Genomic DNA, 14,090 nt, shown 5'->3' with positions numbered 1-14,090 from the left:
CGTTAAAACCCACAAGGTGATGTATTTATTCCATCACTCATTATGTACCTTTTATCATCAAATGCTGTTAGAGACTGTAGTAAGAAAGCTCTGAGAATATTTCGTGTTTTTAATTTCTTATAAGAATCTCTAAGCATCCTTTCTCTTCCATGTATATTCATGGTCTCTTTTAATGCACTCCTTTTTTGACCTTTAAGTTTATTTTCACATTTGAATTTATTTAACCCTCTCATTAAGTATTCATAAGCATATGCCTTTGATTCAACACCTCCAAATTCTTTTCACCTAATTAATCTTTAAATTTACCTATAACCTTTTTATTCTTATTCGAAAAGAGTGGGTTATTAGGATCATAATTACTTGTATCATAAATATCTTCTTTCATATCCTTATAAACATCCTCTGTAGTTATCTCTAGAATGAAGCTATCCGTATCCATATTTAGCAATACAATATTCTCACCATATCTTTTCTTTCGATTTTTATAAAAGTCATCATACATTAAATACTTTGAAAGATCTAAAACAGATGTTCCCACATAAATCGGGTTATCCATCTTTCTTCAAATGAACAGCACAAAAGTTATCTGTGAATCTTTCTACTCTTTTAAAGCTTGGTTTATTTATCGACTTTTCCACCTGCTCCCAAGTTGTAGCAAGTCTGACATTTTGTCTCTTCCTTGTATTTTCCAAATACAGAATTATTCATCAACTTGTAAAAGTCCTTCTCAAAATCATTATTAGCCTTTGTTCTCATCCTCATATTATAATCAATATATTTACCTAACCAATGACTGACTAAACTTTAGTGCCATATGTACCTTTTTTAACTTGTAGTCTTGCTTCTATAAATTGGTTTAGATTTCTTTGATGTAAAACATACTTTTCTTTATCAAACAATGTTGTTCGTAATTTAGTTGTAGGAAAATATTTAAACTCATTTGAAGAATGAAAGAAATGTTGATAACCACCAAATAGCTCTTAATTGGGAATCTCTTTTTCAGCTCCATAAGGAAGGTCTTTATGATTGTTATGAAATTTCTAGGATAGTTGAAATCTACTTCAAAATAATACCCATAATCCCATTTATCTAAATCTTCTGGACATGTGAAGATTATATCATCTAAGATAAATTTGTACTCGTATTCTTTCACCCATTTAAAATTACCATAGGGATGAGATTCAGACATTGCCCAGCTTTACAAGTTATTAGCATCAAAGTACATTGAGTAAGATGTGGGCTTATCTGGTGAGAAGTCTGGAAGACATTTATTATTTGCCTCAGCATATCTCTTTGAACAAACTTGTGAAATTCCTCCTCTTTTAGCCTTCTCAATCATCAAGAGCATATCCACATCACTCAGAAGATCAAGGGGTTGTTTTGCCGTTTTTAACATAGCACTCCAGGAGATGTATAATAATGGACAGGATCAAGTCCATAGGAATCTTTGTTTGAACAAACTTCTCTAAATTTTGCAAACACAACAGCGAGTGATAAAACATCAGTTATTAAATAAAGGTCAAGATATTCTTTATCTCAAACTCTATCATATTCTCACCCATAATGACATCTTCCTAACTTGTTATAAAAACGGTTTTGAGGAGGAAGTCTTTTTTTTTTTTAATCTTTCAAAGGAATTATTATAATCATATGGGTAAATTTTTAGTAAGAAGAAAAATGTCTCCACCCAAGTCGGCTTCAGTCCTAAATTGACTGCAAAGTAGAGGAAAAGAGGAGATATTTTAAACCAAAGCACTTAGAGGGCTTGACATAAATTTAGAAGAGTCAAGAAATCTAATATTTGTATTTACACCCATTTCACGAGTATAAATCTGTTTTGGAAATGAGATGTAATTTTGATTTATAAAAGGAATTGCTATTATCTTTCCAGGAGTCTTACTTTGTTCTTTTTAAAGAGATGCGTATCATAATGACTATTATGAAGAAATGCAGGTATGAATGTATGGATTCTATAATTGAGATTACAATTATGATCTTCTCCTCTATATTTCCCCATTATATGGCATGATCTCTAACCCTTTTATCAGTTTTTACCAAAGCCTCTGAGCATATATGACAAATCCTTGCTTCTTCAAATTGTTTATTTTCATTTGGAGATAAGTCAAGGGGTTTATTTGAGTTAGCTCAATACAATCATCCTCAATCCTTTTAACAAATTCATCAGGTCCTCTATACAACTCCAACTTATCATATTTACTTCCTACAGATGATTTAATGGAATAAGAAAACCCACAAGGGATATGCTTTTGATATATATTTTTTTAATATCATCAGTCTTTTCCAAGATGCTCTCAAAATCAGCATATATTACAAATGGGTGTTTTATACATTCATTTGTTTCATTAAACACAACTTTCTCTCCTGGTTCTGGCATCTCAACAACTGCTGCTTTCTGAGTAGAACAATACTTTAAATGTTTATCAAGTCTCTTTTGAAATCGAAAGATACTGAGACATCTCTTACAAGGTTATGATTTATGCTTTATTTTATAAACTTGACTACTTGCCAATCTAGAAAAGTTTTTGAGATGAGCATAATGAACAGTTTATTAGTGAAATATAGGAGATCGACATACCAGTCATTTGACCAATTATCATTGGATATGGTATTACTAACTCTTAGAATTTGGACCTTGTTTTTATCAGTTAAACCATAACCATTTATTGATGAGTTATTCATATTCTCAAACTTTGTTATATCTTTTGAGCTCATGGGTTCTCCTCTAGAGATGTCTAGATTCCCACTTTCTAATTTATTCTCATATTTCTTATACTTTGAAACTCTTTCACAGTCCCTTTCCTGTGGATAAAGATGTACTAAGATACTCCAGAGAAAGCATTTAACATCAGTATTTTTAATATCAATTATTGCCTTTTTATTCTTTATATCCTTAGGTAAATCAATATATGAAGAGGCCTTTAGTGGAGTGGATTTAAGATCAATATATTAAACATTCCCAATGTTGAACCCACTACCTTCTTCTTGTTCTAATTCAAATCTAATAAGCTCTTCAAAGACAGGAGATTTAAGGAAGCTATCATAAGGTGTGGTGGATTCATTCTCGTATATTTTTCTTCAATAACATTATCTTCTCTTGAGAATGTAAAGGAGGCTCCAAGATATATTTTGAATGATTTATGCTTTTTCAAGATTCTACGAACAACTTTGACAATTGAATACTTTGAGATATTAATCGCTTCCCAAATGGATCTTACACTAATATTAAATCTTATTTGTTTTACCTCTATCCGATGTTTAAAACATTTGAAGAGTTGTTATTAACTTCCGCCATCGAAGATGGATGGAGGTTACTGTTTTCACCCCTGTCTGTTTGTGAACAGTATTACGGAAAAACTCCTGGACGGACTTCGACGAAACTTGGTTGGGGGGGCGGGGGGGGATTAGGTATGGTCCAAAAAAAACCTGAAAATTTTGCAACTTTTTTTTTTTTGCTTTTCTACATGTTTTAAGTGATTTCCAACCCCCCAAAAAAAAATTCGATTTTTTTTGGCATTTCTTCATGCGCGTCGATCGAGTTTAGTTTATTCAATCGTGGTTCAGTGGAGTCTGATCCATTTTGACCTACAATGAATAGGATATCAGGTTCACTTAAGTGACCCAGCAGTATTGGCGGCGGAGGTTTTGCACTCTACCGAGTGCTCCCCCTCTATTTTCAAATGGTTTTGTCTCAATGACATCTCCCTCTAATCCAATTTTCTTGTTATTTCTCTTCAAGTTTCTCTCACTGTTGTTTATGTGTTTTTCTCTTTGAAGACATCCTGAGAACAGACATCACAATGTTTTGTTTCTCGTTCAAATGGAGATATTTGTCTTAAATGTGTGTTGTTGGTTTGAAGGTGGTTTTTTTTATAACATTTATATTCATGATTACAAACATCGCAGTACGTTGTATTCACCATATTTATGTAGAAAAACTTTGCTTAAAATATAATTTTCTTGATGAAAATCTCATGGTAATTTATAGATGCTTTTTGTTTAAACTAAAATTTTCTTGATGAAAATTTCATTTAATATATAAGTGAATCTGTGCTTACAACCATTTTTCACTTAATAAATACAATGCATCAACACACAAAACACAAGTTTCACTCAATCTCTACATTTGTGAAACATACTGAGAAATATGTCAAGGATGTAAAATTGAACAAAGATAAATAAAACAATTATGGTGAATAATATGAGTTCTTCAATTTCCTTCAGTGGAAGGCTTTCAGTATATCTGAAAGAACATCAATTAAAGTAGCTTTAACAAAAGTTTCTCCTCTCCTATATATCTGATATTCAGTTTCTGGCAATATATTCAAAACTAGAAAATGTATCAAAAAAGAAAAACCTTATGGATGAAGCTTCAGAAAGAAAAGACAAGACCATCAGCAATATGCAAGGAGAAATTTGTATTTTTTTCAACAACCCGAAAGATGGAAATCTTGATGAAATAAAGGATGTTCATATATTAAGTGAAATGACATTTCATTCAGTCATTGTTAAGGACCATTTTAAAATTACCTTTCATATAAAAAAATGTTGTAGTTGAATCTGTTGATGAAAAAAAAAAAGTAAATGGATATAGATGGTAATGCTATTTTTTCTATGAATTAAATAAGTCATTTTTCAAGTGAAGATTTTGTCTCTTGGAACAGAAGACAGTCTTGAAATTAAACCTGAACTCAGGAAAAAATAGTTTCAAAAAAAGCCAATAAAAATTAAAATAATTTATTTTCTAAATAAATAAATAAATAAATGAATGGTTTTTTTTACCCATTTGGGAAAATAAGATAAAATTTAACAACCATAAAAATCTTCCAAATTCATTAAGATACCTCTCATACTTGGTTTAAGCAGATGTGGAAAAACCTACCTGCTTTTGAAGATGCTCCCTACTCCCAACTTTTTAGATTTTAAAAATTTAATAATTTTCACAAAGTCATCTTTTTCAACCTGAGTATCAACTACTCTCAAGGTTTTAATGCAGGTCTCCAAAAAGAAGACATAATTGGTTTATTTATTCTTCAAAACAAACAAAATGATTATTACATTGAATATGTAATTTAACTATTTTGTGAAACACAGAAATGTAAAAAGAAATCAAAACCTATAACTTGTATTCTTGGTGATAATACTGATGACATACTTTCACCCCAAAATTTGGATAAAGAATCTCATTATTGTTGATGATTGTGTTAATGGGAAACCAAACGGTTATGTATAGTTATTACACAAGAGGGAGGCATTCTTCTTGTAACTGTATTTATCTTCGTCAATCATCCTTTTAACTCCCTCATCACTCGATAAGAAATAATGCTAATACTTTTATTTTATTAAAATTAAATGCAATAGATATAAATAATTTTTGGACAGACAATTGTTCTACATTATGTAGTAAAAAATAATTTATGGAGTATATGAAACACATGCCTGGAAAATATAAATACATTGTTGTGAAACAAGATGAGACACTGATGGATATATATTTCATTTTAAAAACAATAACATGCATAAATGATAGTTGTTATTTTCAATATTGTGGGTAAATCTAGGTTCTTGGATCATGACAATGAAAAGACCATGTTTTAAAAAAAAAAACACCCTGCGATACGTATTGTATCTAAAATGACCAGGAGAAGTAGAAGGTAAAGATTATTACGATATTTCAATTGAGGAACGAAGGTCAAATAAACTAAAATCTGGTGGTCTTGAGTTATTAGAAACTAATCCAGAAGGGATGAGACAAATTATTAAACATCTGAGTGGTAATGGAGTTTAAATTTTATCAATCATTCAGTTTTGATGTTGATGAAGAAACAACACAAACGGATGAAAAGCACAGACACAAGCAAGTATTAGTGAAGAAGAAATTACAACTCATGTTAATTCTCATGAAGAATATGATGAAATATTTAAAGAAAAGGATTTATTTGAACACATCGACTTTAATGATGAAGAAAAGGAAAATTTCCCAATTGACCTTTACAATTCATTAAATAAATGGATGCAAAAGAATATTTAAGGAACATCAAGAGTTGGTTTCAAAAGTTGTAAAACAACAGGAAGACATAAAGAAGAAATGCAGACAGAAACTAACGGGTGAAGAAGTGTTTGAAAGAAAACAAAATATTTTTAAACCACTTTAAAAAAAACTCCCCAACAAATGTCTACAGTTCCTATGATAGAATACACCCCTATAAAACATCAAATGATGGATCAAGAACTAAATTTATTTTTGATAACATAATGGTAGAATTACTGCCACTGAATGTTGGAAGAAAAATGATTTTCTTCTTTTCAAGACTACTTTACAAGTAAGGTGTTTCAGAAAATAAAAGAGATTTATAATAATTATATACAGTCTTTTTAAAACTTATGAGAAGCACAATCCTTGGTTTTAATTTCACGAGTGATCACACATCTTTCTCCTACCAACTAAATAATATGAGGCATCTTTATTATCTATGGAAACTTATAATACCTTGTTTAATATCACAGAGAAAAATGACAAGTTTAGTTATAATCGGGGAAGCAATTATAGTGTGGTCTGCTTTGTCAGATATTGGACCCTAACGTGTACTTCCGGAAGAAAGCACCAAATTTGGCATGAAGTTAGTTATTGACCGATCAAAGGTTTTTGGCCCCGTAGGCATTCTGGGAAATGACCGTGGCTGACAGGCTGATTTTAATTCAATGTTTATGAAGAATGTACCACTATATGCACCTTAAAATGACAAAAACTCTGTCCTGCTTTCACCTAACCCAACTAAATCAACCTCAGTCTTTTCAAATATGACAAAGAAATTGACCCATGGTCAGCCATTTTTCAATATGGCCACCACAATCTCATCAACGAAGCATTTTCAAAGAATCAAACTTCTCACCGTGGTCTCATTTTATAAAGTTGCACTGCAGCTCAGCACAGGTGCATTTTCAAATCTGGCAGTCTGTTTTGCATTTGCACCTGATGAGTTGTTGCCAGGTCTTTGAGATGAGGGCTTGTGTTGTCCAAATTGGCTCCCACTTGCCATCCCTCTTCCTCCATCCAAAATCCGACGGTGTGGCCTGCGGACGATTGGGAATGGGGCTCATCATCCAAATACCGGTTTGGTACATGGCACGTTTCATATGCTGACATAAGGCATCCTGGAAAAATGAGAGGTATCATGGAAAATTAAAAGGTAGTTCGCATACTCCAAAGTCAAGAAATTCTCATTAGGATTAACTGATGGTGGGCTCTGAAAGAGTATCGAATCTTACCTCGGTGGGTGGTAAACTGTCTAGACTCTTCACATATTTCCAGCAGAAGAGGTTTTGCCGAGCCTTGTTCACTGTGATACCACTGTCCAGTGATTGGTCATACATTGCACAAACGAACTTCTCGATCTTTTTGAAGTTAGGTTGATCAGGAATAGTGAATGGATTCTGGACAATTTCAAGTAATGCCTGTGTAAGCTCAGGACAGAGGGCCCATGCCATCCAGGCAGTTTTCTTTCCTTTCCAAGCAAAGGCTGATGTGATGTCAGAGCCTGTTAGCACGTGAAAGGCTGGCAGACATGTGGACTTTTCCTCAACGAAACGATGGAAGATGGTGTTTTTGTGGAGATTGTTAAGATTCTTACCGAATCCCATCCCCACCCAAACGTCGGCATCAGAGTAAGTCCGCAGCACTGAAGTAAACACTCCCAGAAGAATCACGACGACATCCGTGTCCAAGGTCCTGATCTGAATCTTCATGTGACCCATCGAGAGTGCATGGAACAAGTGAACGACGAGCCTGGTGTCAGCTTCTTCGTGATCGCAGGTCGCCATCGTTTGTACTGTGCCGATGGCAATGGTTTCTTCCTGCAACGTGAGGAAAACTTCCTTGTTTGGGAAGGTACACTGCGATGCTTTGCGAGATAGAAAATCGAACAGCTCTTCCTTGTTCTTGTTGTTTTTCAGGAAGCTGCTCCATTTGGGTAACTTCGTTGGACCAAGCACTTTCCGCCGATTTCCACTACCACACTTTTCTCGGGTATACACCTGCGGATAATAAAAAATGACATACAGTGACGTATGAATGACTGAAAAGTTCTGTTGGGGTGTTAAGTAAGAAGCATTACTCCTTCATTTGATCCAAGGATTACCAACATTTAAGGTGATGGATAATAAACACTTGCTTTTCATATTAAAGGATAAACGCTCATTGAATGTAAAACCGAAATTGTAGCTTCAAGCTGTCTTCGATGTAAGCATCCAACACTAGATGTAGCTGCGAACTGGACCGTAATTGATTCTGGATGTAGGGGATGAACACTCGATCAGTGTAGTCATCGAATGTGATGGTCGTCAAGTTTGGTGTCACTGCATGAACGATGGCAGCACCATCCAAGATGATACAGTCTATGTTTGAGGGCTTTTCCTCATCCACAACGGGGTCATTCAGACATTCATTGTTTTCGAGAATTTGGTGAGTCAAAAAGACCAATTGCCCCACCAGACCCCTTAACATCCTTGTTAGTTTGTTCGTGACACTGGTCAATGGCCATTGAAGAGAATGCACGAGGAGTCTTCGATATTACCCAATTTCCATTGTCCAAGAACTCCTTCCTGATTGCTTCGCGAAGAGTGAACATGTCATGGATATGAACCGACAGCCATCGGGAATAATTTTGATGATCCAGGGCGAAGAATAAGTGAATCAGTTCTTGTAGAACTTCTCGGTACAGCACGAAGTTCCATTCGCGATGAGCCCAAATGAATATGAGCACAAGTATCTCATATTGCAACACCATATTCCAGTGCAGGAATGTCGGCGAGGACTGGCACATGGACTGCCTCCACTGTTCCATATCCTTGTCGCTGAAGCTTTCATTGTAGGCATCTTCTTGTAGCTTGATGAGGGCTAGAGCAGTGAGCTCATGAGCACGGCGTGTACGCTTGGCATGCGAACATGTCAAACACGACTCTGCGATACCGGAGGTGGTTATCCCCGACGTGGTGATCATATCAGTCCATCCTGAATTCAGCAGAAGATCGCCCATGCATCTCCACAGCGCCATTTCAGTGTGAAGGCCACCGAGCATCAAAACATAACACTGTTCTCCATACACCTCAGGCCACTTCCACTGAATCGATTTCCCCACTGAATAAAGCGGTTGATCCATTTCTAGTACAGGAATCTGACCTGGGTTGAGGAAGTCTACATCCACGCGATTTTTCTCCATCCCGTGCTTCATCATGCCCGGATCGGTCTACTTGTTGGATTAAGAGGCAGCATTGCGACGATCGCACCATGATTCTGGAAGCCCTGTAAATATTGAGCAGAAATGGATAAACAAAGATAGCAATTCAGGAAGCATCATCACATTTTGACTGGCGAAGATGACTAAATGTCGATCATAACAAGGTGCGCCACAGATCAATAAGTTCATGCTGTCATGAGTATTTTACCTCCTTCATTGAAGCATGATATGTCGCCCAAGAAAACGTGGTAGTTTCCTAAGCATCGGCGTCATCTGGAAATGCTGCTGAGTGCTGCAGCCATTCCTTTTCTCTCGACTGCGCCTTTTCGATCTGTGAATTGGAAACGATCAATAGTGGTAGACATGGTAGCCATAGACATAATAACAATGCTGGGAATATTCTATATATCGCTTCTTTCCATTGTTACTATTTTGAATTAGTCATAGTTTGTATTCGTTCCAGTAATCAACACCGATACGTAATGCCGAATGTCTATAAAAATACTGCAACGCTGAATGTCGATATAAATATTGCAATTTCCTCATCACGACAAGTCATGTCGATTGGTTGTTGTGTAGGTTTCGGCTGGACGTGTTTTAGATCAACATCAATACTCGGTACTGTACCAAAGTGATCAGGCAAATCATGGTTAGCAGACCATCGCATCGGAGGGATCGTGATGGGTGGCCATTCTATACCTGGACGATCAATGCTGATATTCTGCATTAAGCTGATGCTGGTACCGTGGAATGATTGTGTTGCTGTATTGAAGGAGGAATTGTGGTCAATGTTATCAAGAATAGCGACTGTGAACAAATCCTTTCTCAATTTGGCTGGACAGACAACCCCATCTTCCTCATACCGTTCACACACTGAAGATACCAGACACTCCTCCAATTGTAAAATGCGATGGTATGAAATACTCCCAAGTGAAACAGTTCTTGGATGGTAGTCTTACTTCTGGTTTTGGAGTGTATGTCACGACCGATGTTTACTGGTAATGGAGGTTCACGGGAGCCGTGGCGAGAGTGGTTTGATTCACTGCATCTACGAACAACGGTATTGAATGACAGTCACTGACCTATGGTGAGACACGCCTGATTCTCATCATTACTGGTATTGATATCCGGTCCTTGCATCACCATTGAAAAAAAATGTAAGGAGTCGTGATGGTATAGATTCCTTCTGGCATCCTCTCCGGAAATGTCCATCAAATGGAAAGCCTTCGTGACCAAGAATGTCGCGACGTAAGATCTTGGCTGCCTTCAGGGGTGCGAGTGCTTCTTGGTCAACGGTTTCTCGATGAGTCTCATGCAACAGAAGTCGTAGTGTTTCATCGAACATGAATACTACGTTTCTGCCGTCCTAGTGTGCCGTGCAGTCAGGAAAATAGTCAATGATTTTGTCCTTCAATCGAGTGTTGTGCACGTGACGATTGATGCCAAATTCTGCTAGCCTCTTCACATAGAGGTCGCGAATTGTCACTAACTTGAATGATTGTTTTCCAAGACGAGTTTCGTGGTCTATGTACTCCACCAGCTCGGAGAATACACGCGAAGTTGTTATACACTCTTCCTCATTACTGGAGGGCTGTTGATTCCGGCGCATGGACCGTAACCGGTTGTGAATTCTGGTTATGCAGGCCTTATGTTATCTGGCTTCCATTGTAACCAAGTCCTCAAACTCCTGATAAACGGGAATTTAATTCTTCATCAGTGATTTCCTTCATAATGGCTCTAATCTTTACTTCTGCATTCCAAGTAGAAAAGGAGCTCAAGTCCTGTGCAGAAACATCTTGGCAGAAAAAACACAGTTTTGCATCAAAACACTTGCATTTCGGGTGCTTCGATGGGGTTGCATCATTAGTAGATTTACTGCTCCTCTTTTGGGCTCTCACTAACTCACTATTGTTAAACTTCAGTTTGCATGGTTGAAGGTGCCAGTGCGCACGTTTCTCGATGAATTCCCCAAGATGTTGTTGTTGACCAAAACGAAGGGGTACTGGCATACGACCAATATTTCTGAAGCATTCAACATTGTCCAGAAAATCACTGTACATTTTAATGCTGCCTGGATTATTTGCTGGGCACCACAGGGTAGCATTGGTTGTGGTCTGGCAAATGATGCACTGGTCCCAGTTGATATTCAAGTTACTGCATCCAGCAGCGACCTGAAAAAGTAGAGGAAGGAAACATCAGGTTTTAAAAATGGATTTATTTAGCCTTCTGAAATTTTGCATTTCCGATTGTGTGACGAACTGCTAATAGATGAAAGGGTGATGGTCATGGGGGCTTGGGGGTCCAACAGTCCCTCTGCATAGCAAAAGTGCCCGATTTGACCAAATAAGTGCCCTTTTCATCAACAATGTTCAGAGAATCTTCAGCCACATTTTAGTCTTGGCAGCAGAAACCATACCAGAATAGCCCGAGAACAGATCAAATTTTCAAAGTTTTCTAGGTAATGTCTTCTGTTAGGTGTCCATAGATGCCCTTTTCTGATCAGGCATCCCCATGGCCATTAGCCAATAAATCCTTTATGATAGGCCAAGGCTCTTTTACACGTCAAATTCAGCAGCCTAGACGAGTAGAAAGCAGAATTTTCAGTCCCAGGAGAGAATACAAATAAACCGAGATCGACGATGACATTACTAAGCAATTCCCTTCGTTGTTTAAACAGGTTTTCAATCGGAGAATCATGACCGATAGCTCTTTATTGCCCCCACTCCACTCGACCATGATAACAGTAGTGAGTGACACATTTCCTATCTTTATCTTGGTATACGTGAACAAAACAACATGAAATCTTACCTGGTTCAATGATTCATTCATTATTTGCACATTCCGAGTCTTTTCTCATCGAAAATCCAAACAATGGCATTCAGAAATGCTGTGTAACCGTACTCGCGAGCTCCATTTTGTTGTACATTCTCCATTCCTCTGCACGGATAGGAGCGCAAAAGCAGCGGACCACGCCCAGCTCAGCATTGAATCTCGGATGGCTGTATTTTGAGGAACACGTGTCAGTTTTGAGTGCCTACGGGGCTAAAACTGTTTCAATTCAAATAAGATGTACTATTTTTGTACCAAGTTTCATGCTTTCTTTTAAAAGTGCACGGTAAAATCACTTACAGACCACACTATTGCAAAACTACAAGTTTCACACGGAGCATACGAGATTTCTCAAATAGCTTCCGAAGTTGCTCGCCTGATGAAAGAACAGGGTGATGAACCAAAAAAAATTGTTAAAGATATTCAAAAACACACTTCAAAATCAACGCTGAAACTTAAAAATAACTTCAAGGTTGATTTCACAATGGGTAATAATTAATTTAGAGAGTTATCGGGTTTCTCTGCAAAAAAGATTGAAGCTCATGGAATGTTTTATAGTGATCATGTCATTCAAATATGTTCAGGCATAAATTCGGTATTAATTCACTGTGACGTGATTAATGGTGCTTATAATGATGGAATAAGAACAAATACAATATTTTCATTCAGCACATAGTCAACCCCAATTGGGTATAAATTCAATATGGAACCCAAAAATCTGGTTTATCTGCCTGTGTCAGGAAAAACCATATGCAGAGTAAATTTTAGGATAACGAACCAAGATAATCACCTGATTTATTTTAATGGAGAAATTATATCCATCAGAATTCACCTACGTGAAGTTTTCCAATAAATAAATACGATGGTTGTTATAAGGAAACACGAGTTGCGGAAAATATAAAATAATTACAGGGGATGGGATGTTCCTTTCCAAAATACCACAAGGGTGAAGGTATGCATCTTGGTAGAGAATACTATAAACCGAAGAGACAATGGGGTGTAGGACATGGATTTAGAAATGAAGGAGATATTGATACTCTAATGGGTATAGGTTCAACAAATTTTCAACATAAATTCCGAATTGGTTCAACTGCTTTTGATGTGGGAAATGTAGCAGATGTTATAAAGAGTATTCAAGATGCCCAAACGGAATCCCTTTAATGGCAAGCAATAAAAGAAATTAAGAAAGGCAACACTCAATTGTCTTGTCTCCCCAAGAAGAACAGAAAATAATTCAAATACTTGGGTCAGGGTTTCAAAAGTTTTAACATCTTTTTTTTTTACGAAATAAATACAAGTGTTGAAGCAATTTAAATATCTGTGATTTGGATGATACCATTATCATCTCAAACTCTAAAAAAGAAGACTACTTCAAGGTAAATGCTATTTCAGGAACAGACTGGAATGCAAATGGAACAAAAAGTTTTGATATATAAAAAAAATCAACAAACTTATTTGAATCGAGCCGAAAGTTTCTTGTTGTGTAAGTTTACATTCATTCAGGCTGGGAATAACACAAACGCTGTAGTCATAAATGATTTCTTCTGGAAAATGTTTGATAGTGTTCGTTTGTACATTGGAACACAAGAAGTTGAAACGGTTGATTATGTCTATGCTCCATCTGAAATTTTGAAATTTACACTATATTCATTTGGTGATAGAATGGGTAAGTGTGCTGTCGAATGTTTTATTCCTGATATGAAAACGGGAACAAACGCAGACCCCAGTTATAGTCAAAGAAAAGGAATATATAATGATGATACAAAAGCAGGTAATAGTTTTACCGTGGCAGTTCCTCTTCAAAGTATATTTGGATTTTGTGATTATGATTAAGTTCTGTGTGGACTTAAAATTAGATTTCAACCACAAAGCAATGATAATGAAAATAGATTACTTTTTGGTGCTGCTCAGGCTTTTGGTGATCAGAATAAATTTGTTATTGATGAAATGAGTTGGTATATTAGTGAATATACTCCGAGTTTTAAAACAGAAGAGATGTTGAATAGA

Source organism: Eptatretus burgeri, chromosome 5 (genome assembly GCF_056783735.1).
Source record: "Eptatretus burgeri isolate ZD-2024b chromosome 5, Ebu_testis_v1, whole genome shotgun sequence".
Classification (NCBI taxonomy): Eukaryota; Metazoa; Chordata; class Myxini; order Myxiniformes; family Myxinidae; genus Eptatretus; species Eptatretus burgeri.
The sequence above is the reverse complement of the archived record's forward strand: the minus strand, read 5'-3'. Positions refer to the sequence as shown.